Source organism: Patagioenas fasciata, chromosome 1, assembly GCF_037038585.1.
Source record: "Patagioenas fasciata isolate bPatFas1 chromosome 1, bPatFas1.hap1, whole genome shotgun sequence".
NCBI lineage: Eukaryota > Metazoa > Chordata > Aves > Columbiformes > Columbidae > Patagioenas > Patagioenas fasciata.
In genome coordinates, this window is record NC_092520.1 from 208,170,524 (window position 1) to 208,186,021 (window position 15,498).

Here is a 15,498-nt window from a genome sequence, read left to right on the forward strand (position 1 = left end):
TTTTGCACAAGACCTAAAAGATGAGATCAGACAGTGAGTGTGAGGCAAACAAAAGGGAGCACCTTTTGCATAGGGCATAATGATGTTTTAGTGATTATTGCAGGCGATCAGAATAATTAGGATGGGATTTGCAGCGCTATGGGAGTGTCACCCATAAGGGCTGTTAAATGAGCTGGATGCAGTGTCTGAGCCAGGAAGGCCTTAAATGTTTGATTCCCATGAACGGAGTTAGTTGGGGTAGTTCATCCGAACGACTGTCCCGAGCAGGATGCTGGGTGGGAATTACCCCACAGTGCCTGTTCTTTGGTAACAGGGCCAGCTATGATATTTTTGTTCCTTGGTTTTCAGTGGGAAAAAAAGCCATTTTAGCTAAAATGTCAGCTTTCTATGTGTAAAATATCACTCTTTCATAAAAAAAAAAAAAAAAAAAAAACAAAAAACCAAAAAACACATGGCTTGAAATATAAGCCCTTTTGGTTTGAAAATGCTGCTTTGATATTTCCTAGGAGCTGTGAACTGTCAGCTGTACGGTGAAGTCATGCCCTGCTGTGGATGGTTTCCCCAGCTGCCCTCCAAGCACTGCAGCCAGGAGCTCCCCAGTGTGACAGAGAGGACAGGTGGTGGATGCTGGCAGGGAGCAATCCTTTTACAGCTGAGGAGCTTCAACATCCAAATTGAGGGTGCAGGTTACAAGTCTCCCTAGAAATAAAACCAGCAAACACTTAGGACCACCTGCGTGGCAAAGAACAGGTCTGATAGCAGGTTTATGCATGCTGAGCCTGTAATCCATGTGCTTTCTGCTTACACTGCTGACAAAGGGAACCCAGCACCTTGTAGGTACACTGACATTTTCTCTGCTTGGGTAAGTGTGATCTCTGAATTACTGTTGTCTCCCATCCCTGCATCCATGGCTGGTACATTACACAGAAGTGTATAGGAGCTAGAGCGGCAATAAAAGTAGCTTCTGTAAGAATGAGGGACCGAAACACGAGCAGCTTGTTGTGGCTTTTTATTTGAGTTCTGGGCTAAGTTCTTGCAAACTGCAGGGCCTTGCTGCATGTGCAGCAAAGGCAAAGGAAGAACAACTTTTTTCATTTGTCAGAGGAATTTAAAGAAGCATTTGCTATTTTATTACGCTCCAGATAGCTGTTTTTTACTCACAGTAATCCCAGATCTGTTTGTAGTACCCAGAATACATTTTTGAGAACAGATCTTAATTAGCAAGTGTACAAAGTCTGGGGGAGCAGTTTAGCATTTTGATGTGTGCTTCACTGCCAATAAGATCTATGTATCTCGCAATTCTTTGAAGAGATCCAAATGCAAGCACCATCCTTGCTTGCAGTTGTAAAATAGAAGTGGGTTGCTTGGAATCATAAGTGATGTATCTTACTCTCATTGGAATGAGACATTTTGCTTTCTGAAAGCCAAAGCAAAATCAAAGTTCTTGTAGTTATGGGAGGGAGAGAAATAACCAAAGAGGCCTCGTGAAGAATAAAAAAATGAGACAAATTAAGTTTTTTACATAAAAGGAAAAATTGCTTCTGTCTAAGAAACATTAAAGTGTTTGCACAAAACTCTTGTTCCACATCAGCATTGTGGGAATACATCAGAGATAACAATTGTTTGAGCCCATTTATTTTATACAGATCTTTTTTTTTTTCACCACAGTCTCCTGTGATGAATTTGTTTTGTCTGTTCTGCAGGTCATGGGTGACATGCAGGAGTGGAGCCTGTTGACTCTGCGAAGGAAGGAGACTTCTGTTCTAACTCTCTGTCGAGTGGTCTCAACTGCTGGGCTGAGTTATGAGTAAGTCATCTATCTTTGCTGTACTGCACAGATGGTAAATATTTCGAGGTAAGAAGTATGAAAGTGTCTGGCTTTTCCCAAGCCACTCCATAACATTTGTTTGTGAAAATAGATATCAGTCAGCTCTGAGTCCGAGGGCTCAGATTCAATCAAGTTACTTAAGAAATTCCCTTGCGGCAGCTGAGCCATGGAAGCAGTCTTTGTGTATACCCTTACTCCCCAGCAAATGTGAGATAACGCAGCTCAGCTTAGTCTGAAGTAACACAGGGTTGTGCTGAATTATCTTCGCATCGCCCTGGGCTAACAGCTTGGAAACTGATTTTTGCAGTTGTCCAGGAGCTGAACCCTGAGAGCCTAACAAAGCTGGGACAAAGGCTTGGATTTCAAAAAACTTAGATACAAAGAACTGTCTCTATGTATATCTCTAGGTATATACACATGGGGCTTAAGTTTTATCAGTCTGTCTGTCTTACATTATGTGGAACTCATGCTGCCTCTGACTCTTTTATGTTAGCTCTGCTCTTCCTGTCTTTCCAGTCTTGGCGTTGCCTTCTTGTGTCTGACCAATGCTGCGGTAGCTGCTGGAAACTCCCGATTTTGGCCAGGATCCCATAGATGCTGCACAGATATAGCCCCAAAACCGACTTTGCTCTCAGGACACCATGAACATGCACTACACCAGTCTGGATTGCTTCCTCTGAGCAGCTCAGCTTCCTAGAGAGACTTTGCTTTCTTCTGTCCACAGAGGGAGCCACAGGTCCGTGGAAGGACTGCTACCCTTGAGTAATACCTGGGCTTCTTGCCAATATAAATGCTGGAGTGTTTGCTGTGACTTCAGATTTGCTGATTAAGCTTTGTTTCCAATGGACAAGTAGTTTGAAAACACCATAAAGATGTTTTTTTGCAGGCTTTGAGCAGGTTAAGTGGAGGAGAGGGGATGTTATGAAGTGCATCCAGCTTCTGCAGTCAGCAGTACTGTGTGATGAATGTCACCATAACCTAGAGAGAAGTAAGATAATGAAATGCATTCATGTTGTCCAACAATTAAATGCTACCACAGCCTAGAGAGGGCTCAGAGCCAGCTGGTAAAATTTACATTAAACAGTGTCAGGCCTTAGATTATCATCTACTGTAAAGCAACTTCAAAGAGCATGAAAGTCAGATATATGATCTGAATGTTTATCTGCCATTAACAGACGGTATGTTCAATCCGGCATCATCGTGCTTTCTGATTGTCAATCTCATTTTGAACCTATTCCTATTGATATTGTTATTTTCTTCAAAGGGAGAATCATCAAATGCGAAGTCCGAGAAACCAAGAGATGACAGAAATAAAATAGTAGAAAAAAGTGACCCAAGATCGTGTTTTTAGTCTGACAACCCTGTTGTGGGCAGGATATGTGAAGCAAAGGTAGTGCCAAATAATGTGTCTAACTAATTGCTTTTGGCCCGTTCTGCAGAGTTTAATACCAAGTATCATGCACCACTTTTCCTCCCACATACAGCTGAATTGGTAACTTCTTTTACAACTGCAATTATATAACATCCCCGTGCAATGACATAGAAGAGTAAAAATAGTACCTCTAGTGTAGCTTTTAGGTGATCTAATTCGGAGCTTGCTGGTATGTGGAGAAATTGTAATGTAACCGTTTTCAGCTCTTTCCTTCCTCAAATGTGTTGCAGTTTGATTGTGCCAAATTGCTGGAATTCCTCACCATCAGTTCTGGTTTCTTTCTTGAAGAAAACTCATTCTGTCACCAGTCAAAAATATTATCTATATATTTTTTTTTTCAATAAAGTTAGTAATTGGAATCAAATTGGAAAAAATGTCCCCACTTTTTCTGAGTCTAGCAAGAGCAGCAACCAAGAAAAGAACTCTATGCTATTTCCTCTGGGTACATGGCCCTGCGTTAGGAGCCCCGATGACAAAGTAATTTTCCATCTGTCAGTAGGATGCTTAAGACCTTTTTCTAAGAAGAGCAAAATGTTAACTGCAAGTCCAGTGGTTTCATGGTTGTCTCTGGCAGCTCAGAAGAGATGAACTGACTCATGATGGCACAATAACTACCACTGACAGCCCTGTGGGATCTTTACTCGGGCTGTCTTCTCCTTTCTTGGCCACTCAATGGATACTGGTGTCCACTCACCAGCTGCCATGCCAGCAGGTGCTGCTCTGTCCTTAAACCCTTGATGATAAAGGGGAAGGAAAAAGTAAAATTATTAAATGTGCAGAAAAGCTAAAAGCCAAACTGGCGACTCTCTTTGTTTTCTCTTTCCAATACATAGCATCAGTTCTCTTCCCAGATTATTGTCGGTTGAACAGGTCAGGAGCTCCAGAATACAAGTGTTTAAAAACACATGCATCTTTGCCCTTTTCTTTTGCTCTTTCTGAGTGTGAAATTTGGACCAAGAAGGCAGCAGACTGAGAAAATGTCTGAAACCCTTGGAATGTGGCACTGCTGCCAAGTCCAGCAGTGCCAGGAAAACACAGGCAGATCAGTGAGCAACATCACCCGGGGCTAGGAGACAGCAGAGGGAGGTTTACTTTTGCCTAAGGATGGTCAAATGTAAAAGTGGGACTATATTAGGGAATTACTGAGAAGGAATTGGAGAGTTATTGAGAGAGGAGAATGAAACATGAGGATGCCAGGTCAGATGGAGGAGTCTTGGGCAGCCAAAGAGGAATGACCACACATTATCGAAGGAGAGCAGTGGTCTGTCCAGCGCAGCATCTGCTCCCCTTGGATGAAGTGACCCCTCAATGTTTCCATGCAGGGGAGATCTGCAGCACTTCTGTAAAGCTGCCAGAGGAAATCAAGCCAGAACGGGGCTGAGGAAACCTCTATTCTGAAAGTACTGTGGCAAAAATCACAGATAATACTGTTTTCTTTATCCTGAAATGCACCCGTATTCATCGTGAAAAGAAAACAGTGTCTGCAGCTCTGTACCGCCATATGGGCCATGAGGAGAGGCGAGCCAGGCTCCTCTCATGCATTCTAACATAAAGGAAACATTGCTTCCTGGCTGCAAAGAGATGGTCAAAACAAAAATATTTGGGTGGAAGCATAACATTATTTTTAAAGGCATAACTCTCAACTGAAGCCTGGGGGCAAATGGATTCTGGATGAATTTTACCACTTAAAGCCTTTTGAAAATTCCCTTCTAATATTTTTCATCGTATTTTGTGTTTAGCTCATATATATTGCTATGATTTTTGGCTGAAGGGCTCTTTGACTCCACAAGCTGCTTTCCTACCAAATGTTGGAAATATCACTTCTGTGGGGTTATGTAAGTGCGCTCATCACTATTTCCCTTTCTACACAATCCGGAGGAGGGAAATACCGCTATTGTCATGAATTGGGCTGCACTGGTGTTTTTTATTTGATGCAGCAACGACCACATCAGGTGTTACAAACCACTGAGAGAACAATTACAGCAACATTGGGGAGGTTGTGGCAGTACAGAGTTTCCCAAAGAGAGACCCCCGGATCACACTCATGGTAGGAACTAGCTGGGTTTTTTTTACCCTGGGGCATCATCTGGCTCTAGAAGCCATGAACCTTCAGCAATACTCCATTGGGCATGGAACCATATCCTCATCTTGCCCTGGAGCTGTTGTGGCTCCTACTGAGTGGAAAAGAAGCTTGCAAGCAAATTTCACAAATTGCAGTATTTCTCTGGTCACTTAGGGGACCTTCTCATGTTGCAGCCTTGGCTTTGTTTCTGTGACAACTGCAGGAATACCCCAGCATATGCAGGAAAGCACCTCCTGCAAGGAGGCTTGGAGTGGAGTGTAAATGGTGTTTAAGCCAGCGCTGCCATTGAAAAAAGTGCAGGGGGAGAATGCAGACAGGCAGATGAGAGTGAACCAAACCAGAGAATTTAACCTAGATCAGTTTTTACCTGAATTAGGTTTCCTTGTGCTGTCTCACCACAGGCTGAGAGAGTTGGGGTGTTCAGCCTGGAGAAGAGAAGGCTCCAGGGAGACCTTATTGCCGCCTTTCAGTACTGAAAGGGGGATTTTAAGAAAGATGGAGAGAGACTTTTATCAGGACCTGCAGGAGATGACAAGGGGCAACAGTTTTAAACTGAAAGAGGGTAGGTTTAGATTGGACATAGGGAAGAAATTCTTTATGATGAAGGTGGTGGGACACTGGCCCAGGTTGCCCAGAGAGGTGGTGGATGCCCCATCCCTGGAGACATCCCAGGCCAGGCTGGACGGGGCTCTGAGCAAGCCGATCTAGTGCAAGATGTACTTGTCAAAGGTCCCTTCCAACACAACCCATTCTATGATGGAGGGGAAGAAAGGCTGATTCTTTCAGCAGCCGTGCTGGTTTATGCCAGCATGACTGCATGAAACTACAGTGTGTTTGAGAACTTTGAATCCCGAGGCAGAGAGAACTCATGGGATCCAGAAAGGATGTTATTGTCACAGGGACCTAGAGCAAGAGGCCTTCAATGGACACCTGCCCTGCAGACCACAGAGCGGTACCCCAGCTCTCTGTGATTCCAGGGGGATGGCAGCCCCAGCCGCTCAGCACTCCGCTCTGCATCCCAGACACGACGGGGGGGACCTGCCCTGCTTGAAAGCCACAAAGTTGCTGAAGGGTTTAGAAGGGAAGTCGTATGAAGAGTGGCTAAAGTAACTTGGTTTGTTCAACCTGGAGAAGAAGAGACTGAGGGAAGACCTCATGGCGGCTACAGCTTCATTACAAGGGAGGAGGAGGGCCAGGTGCTGAGCTCTTCTCTTTGGTGATCGATGACAGAACCCAAGGGAATGGCAGGAGGATGTGCCAGGGGAGGTTCAGGTTGGACATTAGGAAAAGGTTCTTCACCCAGAGAGTGCTGGACGCTGGAACAGGCTCCCCAGGGAGGTGTCACGGCCCCAAACCTGACAGTGTTCAAGAAGAGACTGGACAACACCCTCAGACACATGGTGTGAACTGTGGGGTTGTCCTGTGCAGGGACAGGAGTTGAACTTGATGATCCTTGTGGGTCCCTTTCAGCTCAGGACATTCTATGATTCTGTGCTTGGTGGCAAACATGCAGCACTTGTCCTCTGCAAAACAGGCCAGAAATCCAGAGCCTGCCATTGCACTGTCACCTGGAGAATGCTGAATACTGGGAAGAATTAGGTTTGCAAGAAAAAGAAGAGGAGAATTTTTCCGAGGCTATTCAAGGCAGTGAACACAGACTTGAAATTCTCGCAGAAAACAAACTGCTATTCAGACAGCTGAGGGCGCTCAGCGCTTCTTAAGTGAAGTTGGTGTTTGCACCTTTGAGCCTTAAGCTACAACACTAAAATGCACTGAGGCTTGAATCAGAGATAGAGCGAAGCCCGGGCAGGGGCTTAGGCTCTAACATTGCCAACAGCTGAAAGATAAAAGGCTCAGGGCTGGTTGAATAGCTGCTTATGTGCTTCAGTACAAGCACAAATGTAATGCCTCAATTTTAATGGCAACTTGAAAGAACTCTTTGATCACAGATTTCCTCTTCTGAAGCAGCAGGGTTTTATTTATTTATTACATCTTAAAGTATCTCTATAAAAGCAGAACTGGAGAAAGATATTGGGCTAATACGCCTGAATATTTATACTCTGACCATCTTCTTGCAATTTTCTCTCATCCTGCTCTTATCCTTGTCCTTGGGATCTGCTTCTTGGCATCATGTGCCTTTGCCAGAATCACCAGCCATATCTATCCTGAATTTCCTGAAAAAAGGACCTCTGTTGTGGTGGGTTCTGTGTTGTGGGCACATCTGTTTGGTTCTGGAAAGAGACACACTGACCTCATTTCACCCAGACCATGTTACATTATTGTTTTTAGGGATTTTTAGTATAAACCATGTTTCTCTGAGTTCCCATTTATCTTCCATTGATTTCTGTAGTTTATTCAGTCTTCTTAAAATCCTTCTGTAATTTTCGTTTGTTCACCACTCTTTATTAGCAAATCCTTAATTCCTTAATGCTTCTGAAGCTTCCTAGAACATGAAACAATGCTTCTGATTTGTTAACCGCTATTATTACCATGGATGGTACGAATAAAATCAGTGTATTTTGCTGAAATACACTTAGTACATATTCTTGTTTTATTTAAGTCAAATGATTACTGTTACTCAAGTCTTGCTTAGTTGGACATTTCATGTCCCTGAGAAGAGAGATTAATCTAGTTATCATGGCAATGATGTCTATACTTGTTTCAGCTCCAGAGGGACATTGTGGCTTAGAAAGTTAAGGATTTTTGTGTCAGTCAGTTGCCATGTTTCTCGTCCACAGAGACTTTGATTTAGGTTTTCAGGCACTGGTAATTAAATTAAAGCGCTTGTTACTTGTAAGGCCAGTTGCCATTGGGTATATAGTTAATCTCTCTTAGGTGAGCATGTGCATGAATTCCCTCCATGTGGAAATAAGTAGTCTCAATTTAGGGTTCGTTTATGACAACACGGGTGTAATAGTTCTTCCTAACTCGAGCTGTGCCGAGCCTCATGGCAGGGGCAGGCTCTTTTGCTTCATTCAGCTGTCCCAGCACTTGAGACCCAATGTTGTTGTGTCATGGAACAAATGTCTTCCTCTCCTTAGTTTGCATGAGGGATCTGACCATGCAGCCAGGCTGCAGCTGGCGTGGGACCTCCACATGGGATGTCCCTTTCACCTCTGAGCATGGGACGTGGCTTCTGAGCTGCCACCTCCACTGTTACCCCACTCAGGGCTGAAGCACAGCGCTGCAGAGAAATGGCAAAGCATTTCTTTCTTGTCCCAGTGCTCTCTGCACTGAGAAAACATGATGTCTCAGTGGTCATAAGCTGGAATTCCCAACCTGTTTTGGTATTTCCAATGAGATAAAAATGACTCCAGCAACTCATGATTTCCTTACAGCACAGCCAGGCAGCACAGTAACCATCTGCCTTCTCCACAGAAGGATGTACCTGGGTACTAAAGGGAGAGACATTGTCGCACACAGAAATCAGGTCCAGATTCCTGACGAGATGCAGACTAATATCCAGATGTCAACCCTCTTGGATGCTGTTTCTGCCTGTCAACTCTACTGGGAGCGAATCAGACTGGATTTCTCAAGGGATAGCCTGTGGATGTTCCCAGTAGCAAGCTATCCCTCTCAGATATGTGCTACTTAATACATTGCCTTTCTTTGGCCTTCAGGTGCCCTAGGCAGCATCATGACTGTGAAATCCACAGGGCTGTCTGAAGGACGTCCACCTCTGTGCAGTTCAGTATCTCACAAGTGCGATCTGTGAGGACCACGGGATGCTGAGTAGGACCCAAAGGACAGAGTTCCTGTCCAAGCCTCCTTGCTTTGGTTCTTCCCCAGGAAGAAGACCTGTGACAAAATCTGAATCAAGCCTGGGGTCAAATATCACACAGATCTGGCATCATTCCCAACAGAGTTTCCATTTGAGGGATTGCTTCTACTTGCAATTTTTTCTGTAGTGCATCAATATATGACCTAGGCTCCCCCTAATGCCATGGTAAAACCGTATTGATCTATACACGTATATATGTATTTATTGATCTGTACAGTTCTGACTTCAGCAAAGGTTTTTCCTTGACCTAATAGCTTTCGCTCTGAAACCAGCCCCTCTGTTTATAGGCTGTGCTCTGGGTGGGGATTTAGTATGAATCTCTTTAGAAGCCCCAGTAGTTTCTCCTCAATACCAAAGCTGGGCTCTAACTCAGACACTGGTGGAGTCCCAGCTGGACACAGTGGGTTTTGGCAGCAGTTGTGTACCCCAGAGCAGAGAGACCACGTTGGAAGGTGCTTTAGGGTCCTGGAGGATTTTTGTGTAGGATGTGTAAGCTGTGGCTTAGCTTAGGGCTGGGGTGTGCAGAGCTCATAAAGGTAAGCTTCTGAACAGGCATTTTCTCTGCTTTTTTTCTTTGAAAGTGAGGGGTCATCAAAGATATCAGAGTGCCCAAGACTGTAGGCAGAAAAGTCCACTTTGGGACTGAGGGGTAAGATTGTGTTTGAGGGCTAATGTATTGCTTTGGTTTTGTAACTTGTTTGCCTCTAAGTGCTTCAGTGCCATATCTACAGACCAAATCTCAAAGAGCTTCCTAGATTACAGACAGCTCACATAGAGGTGTAATTTGCCCAGAGCCATTACCTGAAAACACCTCATCCTTGAACCTGGGAAATGAAGAATATCTTGAGTGAAAGTAACTACAGGAATTTGAGAAGAAGAAAATAACTTCTGTGGGAATGACTTTTCACAGGTTAACGTAATTCATGGGCCACTTGGATTTCAGGTGACTGAACTGCGTTGGAAGCAGATGCTGTTTTCTCCTTGTTCCTTTGCTTGCCACTTCCATTTTTCAGCACTAAGCTCAGGGAGGCAAAATCAATAGTGCTCCAGCATTAATAATTGAGCAAAGAAAGCAGCCAGCTGAGTAAACCCCATCTCACTTGAAATCAGAGCAGTTACTTCCTAGCTTGAGCTAACGTATCTGAGAATTAGGTGCAGACTGAGGTGGAAAATGGGATAAAAACACCAAAATAAAATAAAAAGCCAAACAGCCTGCTTCCCCCTGTGCTGTGCTGTCACAGTCCTCACCAAAAGAGCGGCAGAAGTGAATAAGGATTGCTCTCTTGAATCATTTGGTATCGGGATGCAATCAGGCAGAATGGTCTGAAAGCATCTTTAGTTTGCAGGAATGAACTCTCCAGGGGTCTGAGTGCTATTTCCAGGTTTCATCTTAAAGCTTAAATGGTGCACTTATTGAGAGCTGATCATATAAAGCACATGAAGAAGAAAAGAGCGTGACAAGCAATAGCTTTTAACTTGAAGAGTGAAAGAAAAAAAAAAACATAAAGAAGCAATAAACACACTGCTGGTGGCATTTCTGAAGGGCATTTGGATACTCTTGCAACGCAGGGTAAGAATCCCACTAGAATATGGTACTCCACAGCATCCCCTCACTGAAATGATGCCATCTCTGGAAAAAGCTGCAATGAGCTTCTAATACCCCTGGTAAAATTACACAGTGGTCAAGGGACAGGGTCTCCTAATCCCAGTCAGGCGCCAGGCAGGAGTGTAGTAGGATGGCACATCAGATTGTCATACACCCTGGTGGCTTTTGCAGATTACAAATGAAAGTTGCCCACATGTTGTGCTCTTTGAAAGTACCGGGTTTCGGAATCTCTAGGTCAAACTCGCTTATAAATATTGAGGAGAAGGGGCTTCTCTGAGGGGTAGTCTTGTTTTAGTGGGGCAGACTGTCTATTGATGGACCTGTCAGTAAAGGCATAAATCATATCTGAGACACCAGGATAGAGCTGGCGAAGAAATCTGATCAGAATTAATGCCAAGATGTCAGCAATCCAGGAGATACATGATAGCATCACTGCGGAGCCAACAGACACAAAATACAATGTAAAGATTTCCTTTCTTCCGTGGGATCTCCAGGGACCCTTCTGCAGAGCATCCAGGAAGAGTGTTCTGAATCCTAAGTAGTGTGAGGAGGCAGACAGCCTGGTTTAAAGGTGTTTAAATATTGCTGAGGGATGGGAGCACCCACCAGGACAGTGCTGTGGGATGATGCTGAACACCCACCACATCAGGGCTTTTGGTTGCTGTGCTGAGGACAAGCCATGTGATGGACCAAAGCAACTATTCCGCAGAGGATCACATGCTGTTTCTATAAGGAATAAGAATTACATGCCATTTCTATGAGGGATAAGAGTCAAGAAAACCCGTACTGGTGTCTGCAGGCATCCTGCTACTGTCTATCAACACTTTAAAGGGACAACAGAGGCTGCAGTTTGGATGAAGCCCGTAAGGGTGAGACTCTGAGAAGCTCAGCTAATGCTGCCTTTAGCAGGATGGCATTGCCAGCCTTTCTCCCAAACAGCAAAGCAAGATTAAAGCCTTTCATTCTGATGCCTTGCAATGTGGGTTTATTATTATTTTTTTATTGTTTCTTTTCAATTGCCTGCAGCATGAAGAGATCGTGATGTTCAGAAGCAAAAGAAAATGAAGCTTTGCTAGACAGGGCCCATCTGTTTCTCCTCTCACAGCCCCATCTTTCCCCATTGGGTTTCTGTATGGATGAACCCAGGAAAACCCTTGCAGAGCCAGGGGAAACCCAGGAGGCAATTAATTTATCTTGAAACAGCACAGCCTTGAACAGCCACCAGTGACTCGGAGTTTTGACAGAGTTTAGCTAATTGTGCTGCCGACTTGCCGTCGGGACTGGGGTTTTATGAATATTTTTTGTGCAATGAGCAGCAGTTTGTCAATCATTGCCTTTAAATATGTCATTAAGGAGCAATTGCGTGGCTGTCTGCTGCAGTGAGCACTGATGGCCTCATGGGCTCTGCCCACTGCCCTTCAATGTGGCTCTGTCAGAGGCCACTACGTTGGAAAAGAAACTTCAACCATGAACACGAGGGCAGGAGAAAAGAACAGAAGAGTAGAGGCTTGTTTATCCCTGGTAATCCACTCGGATGTGTGCAGACTAAAGGTGTACGGCTGGAGGGGAAAATAAGGCCATATAACATGATTCAGCTGATCCAAACAAAGGTAAGGGGTGAGGAATTCCTACCTGAGCAGAAGGAGGCTTCTCAGGGAATTTCCCCTGGCTGCTTTTCAAAGCTTTGGCTGCTGCACCGTGACCTGTGAGGCATTTGTTTGGTTTGGCCTCTATTTTCTCTCTCTTCCTTTTTTTTTGTTTTCCTTTCCCCCCTTTTTCCCTTCCAGTTCTTGTCTGTTTTGTTTCTGAAAGAATGACATCCTGGCCCCTAACATTTCTGGAGGCAACACACACATTCCTTGCAGCTCCGTGTTACCAAGAAGACAGAAAATATTCCTCATAATTACACATGATTTGATCAGTCCAGCATTTCCACCTCTTCCCAGAAGTTTTATTATCATAATTGATTTCTCTGGCACCTACTCGCAGCTCTAGGCATTTTCCCAAACCTTTAAACACACAGTTAGCAATTCTGAACATTCCACTGCTGTATTTCTTTTCCTTGATTTGCTAGTTATAAATTCTTTGTTAGCAGCCTCTCCTACAACATGAGCTGTAATCCCCATTACTGTAGTATTGTGATACTCCAGGATCTCTGCTTCACCACACCACTGTGATCGATGAAAATGGTGTTATCCTTAGTTTACAAATGGGACTGACACTCATATTTTTAAGTGTTTGGCTTCCAGTAACTCACCCAGGAAGCCAGTGACAGAAAAGGGAATTACACTCCACTGTCCCAAGTCCAAGTCCCTACCTGCTGGGCCAGCTTAGTTTTACTGTCTTCCAGTGTATTTCTGTTGCCTTTCAGAAAACCTTCTGCAATTTCTAATTCACACAGGACTCATCACTTTTTCAAATGCTTTTAAGGAAAGGTGAACCAAGAGGGAAGTGATTTGAAGAACCAAGGGCCCCTCTGGGGAAGTTCTCTTCTAGCACTTCTGGATATTGGGTAGAAAAAGATCTTCTGCTGAGAAGAGATCTGAACTCTGATCTGAACTGTGGAGTATTAATCGTATCATATGTTCATCATATCTACACATGATAGCACTTGTCCATAGTAATTTTTTTGGATGTCAAAGGGAGAATGTAAGAGAGGTGATCTCAAATAATGTTGGGTTTCCACAGCCAGCCCAAATCACATTCAAAACACCAGTTTCGCCCTCCCATTGATTTCAGTGAAGGCCATTGTTTTATTGAAAGGACAAACTCCAAGCACAATCCAGCATGAGTCCTGGTATGATTCAGTATGATCCATCCCTCAATGGGCATAGCTGTGCATTACCTTGAACTTTTGCATGTCCCCAGGCACAACCATGTGCTGCAGTGGTGACATTCACGCTACCTCTGTCGTTACACATTAATTGCATAGGCTGCAAAACTCTCACAAATTCTGACTCTTCACCTATTTAAATCCAACCCCATGTCACCCTCCTGCCACAACTCACAAGACCCACAGGTATGCTCGCTCTGGAGGTGAGCCACCGATGGCTTGTTTGCTGGAATGGGAGCAACAACCCCAGAAGCAAAGCTGCTGAAAGGAATGCCAAAATCTTGCTCTTTCTCAGGCAGAAGCTGAGCCAAAAGTCAGGTTCCAACCTATACAGAACTAGACCAAACCTTATTATTAATTTGGCTACAAACAGCACTGAAATGCAAACCTACCTTGGGGAGTGAATTGTTCTTTCCTCACAAGGGGAGGAGGAGGTGCAGGCGCTGAGCTCTTCTCTCTGGCGACCAGTGACAGAACCTGGGGAAGTGGCAGGAAGATGTGCCAGGGGAGGTTCAGGTTGGACATTAGGAGAAGATTCTTGACCCAGAGGGTGCTGGATCACTGGAACAGGCTCCCCAGGGAGGTAGTCATGGCCTCAAGCCTGAAAATATTCAAGAAGCAACTGGATAACACCCTCAAACACATGGTGTGAACTGTGCAGTTGTCATATGCAGGGACAGGAGTTGGACTTGATGATCCTTGTGGGTCCCTTCCAACCCAGGACATTCTATGATTCTCTGATTCTCCATGATTCTCTAAGAAGTTTTCCGTATAGTCTCAGATTATAGCTGAGTAGGATTAGAGATATCCTGGTGTGGGCAGCTTCTCTTGATGTCCAAACAAGAGCCACGTGTCCTGGCTCAGCACCATGAGTCCTGGGGTGGATCAGTGTGAGAGAGTGATGAGTGATCTGGTGCAATTCCATCGAGTTGTGCTCCCAAGACGGTCACGGGAGAGAAGTGGTCACCAAGCCCATCACTGATGGAGAGAGCAGCTTACCAGGTTTAAACACTGCCACTAGTGATAAGTGATACAGTCTGAAATATTTTCAGCCTATTTACTGCAAATGTAGTTTCATCTGTGAACTGGGAAAGGAGAAACGGAAGGGAAGGGAAGGGAAGGGAAGGGAAGGGAAGGGAAGGGAAGAGAAGAGAAGAGAAGAGAAGAGAAGAGAAGAGAAGAGAAGAGAAGAGAAGAGAAGAGAAGAGAAGAGAAGAGAAGAGAAGAGAAAGGAAAAAAGAAAAAAGAAAAGAAGAGAAAGGAAGAAGAAAAGAAAAGAAAAGAAAAGAAAAGAAAAGAAAAGAAAAGAAAAGAAAAGAAAAGAAAAGAAAAGAAAAGAAAAGAAAAGAAAAGAAAAGAAAAGAAAAGAAAAGAAAAAGCCCTGAAAGCATTTACCTCATGTTATTTAAGCTGTATGTCTGTGTCAATTCGTATCTGTGTCCACAAACACATATTCAGCAAACCTTATCTCTGCAGCATAGAGCCTGATGAAGACCTAATTGCCTGAGAAATGTACAGCCCTTGGGACTGCAGTGGCAAAAGCAATTTCCTCCTTTACAATGGAGCCTTAATGAAAACCCCTTCTGCTTAATGAGAGCATGAAAGAAGAAGGGACAAAGGTAGGGCTGTGGAGCTGGGCTGCAGCCAGCGGGGCTCTGCATGGGGTGTCTGGGGGTGAGAGGAGGCGCAGGCAGGGCAAAGGGGCCTGTGCCATCCCCACTGGTTTGGGGGGGCCCCACCACACACCCCTGATGTGGGTGTTTCTCCTTCCTTCCACCCGTCTTGGCGGGCAGGTCCTCCTGGGGTGCAACCAGGGCATCGCCATGTTGGAGCCCATCAAAGATGAACCCCCACGGCCGCCTCCGCTCATCGGAGCACAGTCTGGGCACTCGTTGCTGGAGCGTTTGGGGTTCAAAAGTGCCTGGATTGAGGAGA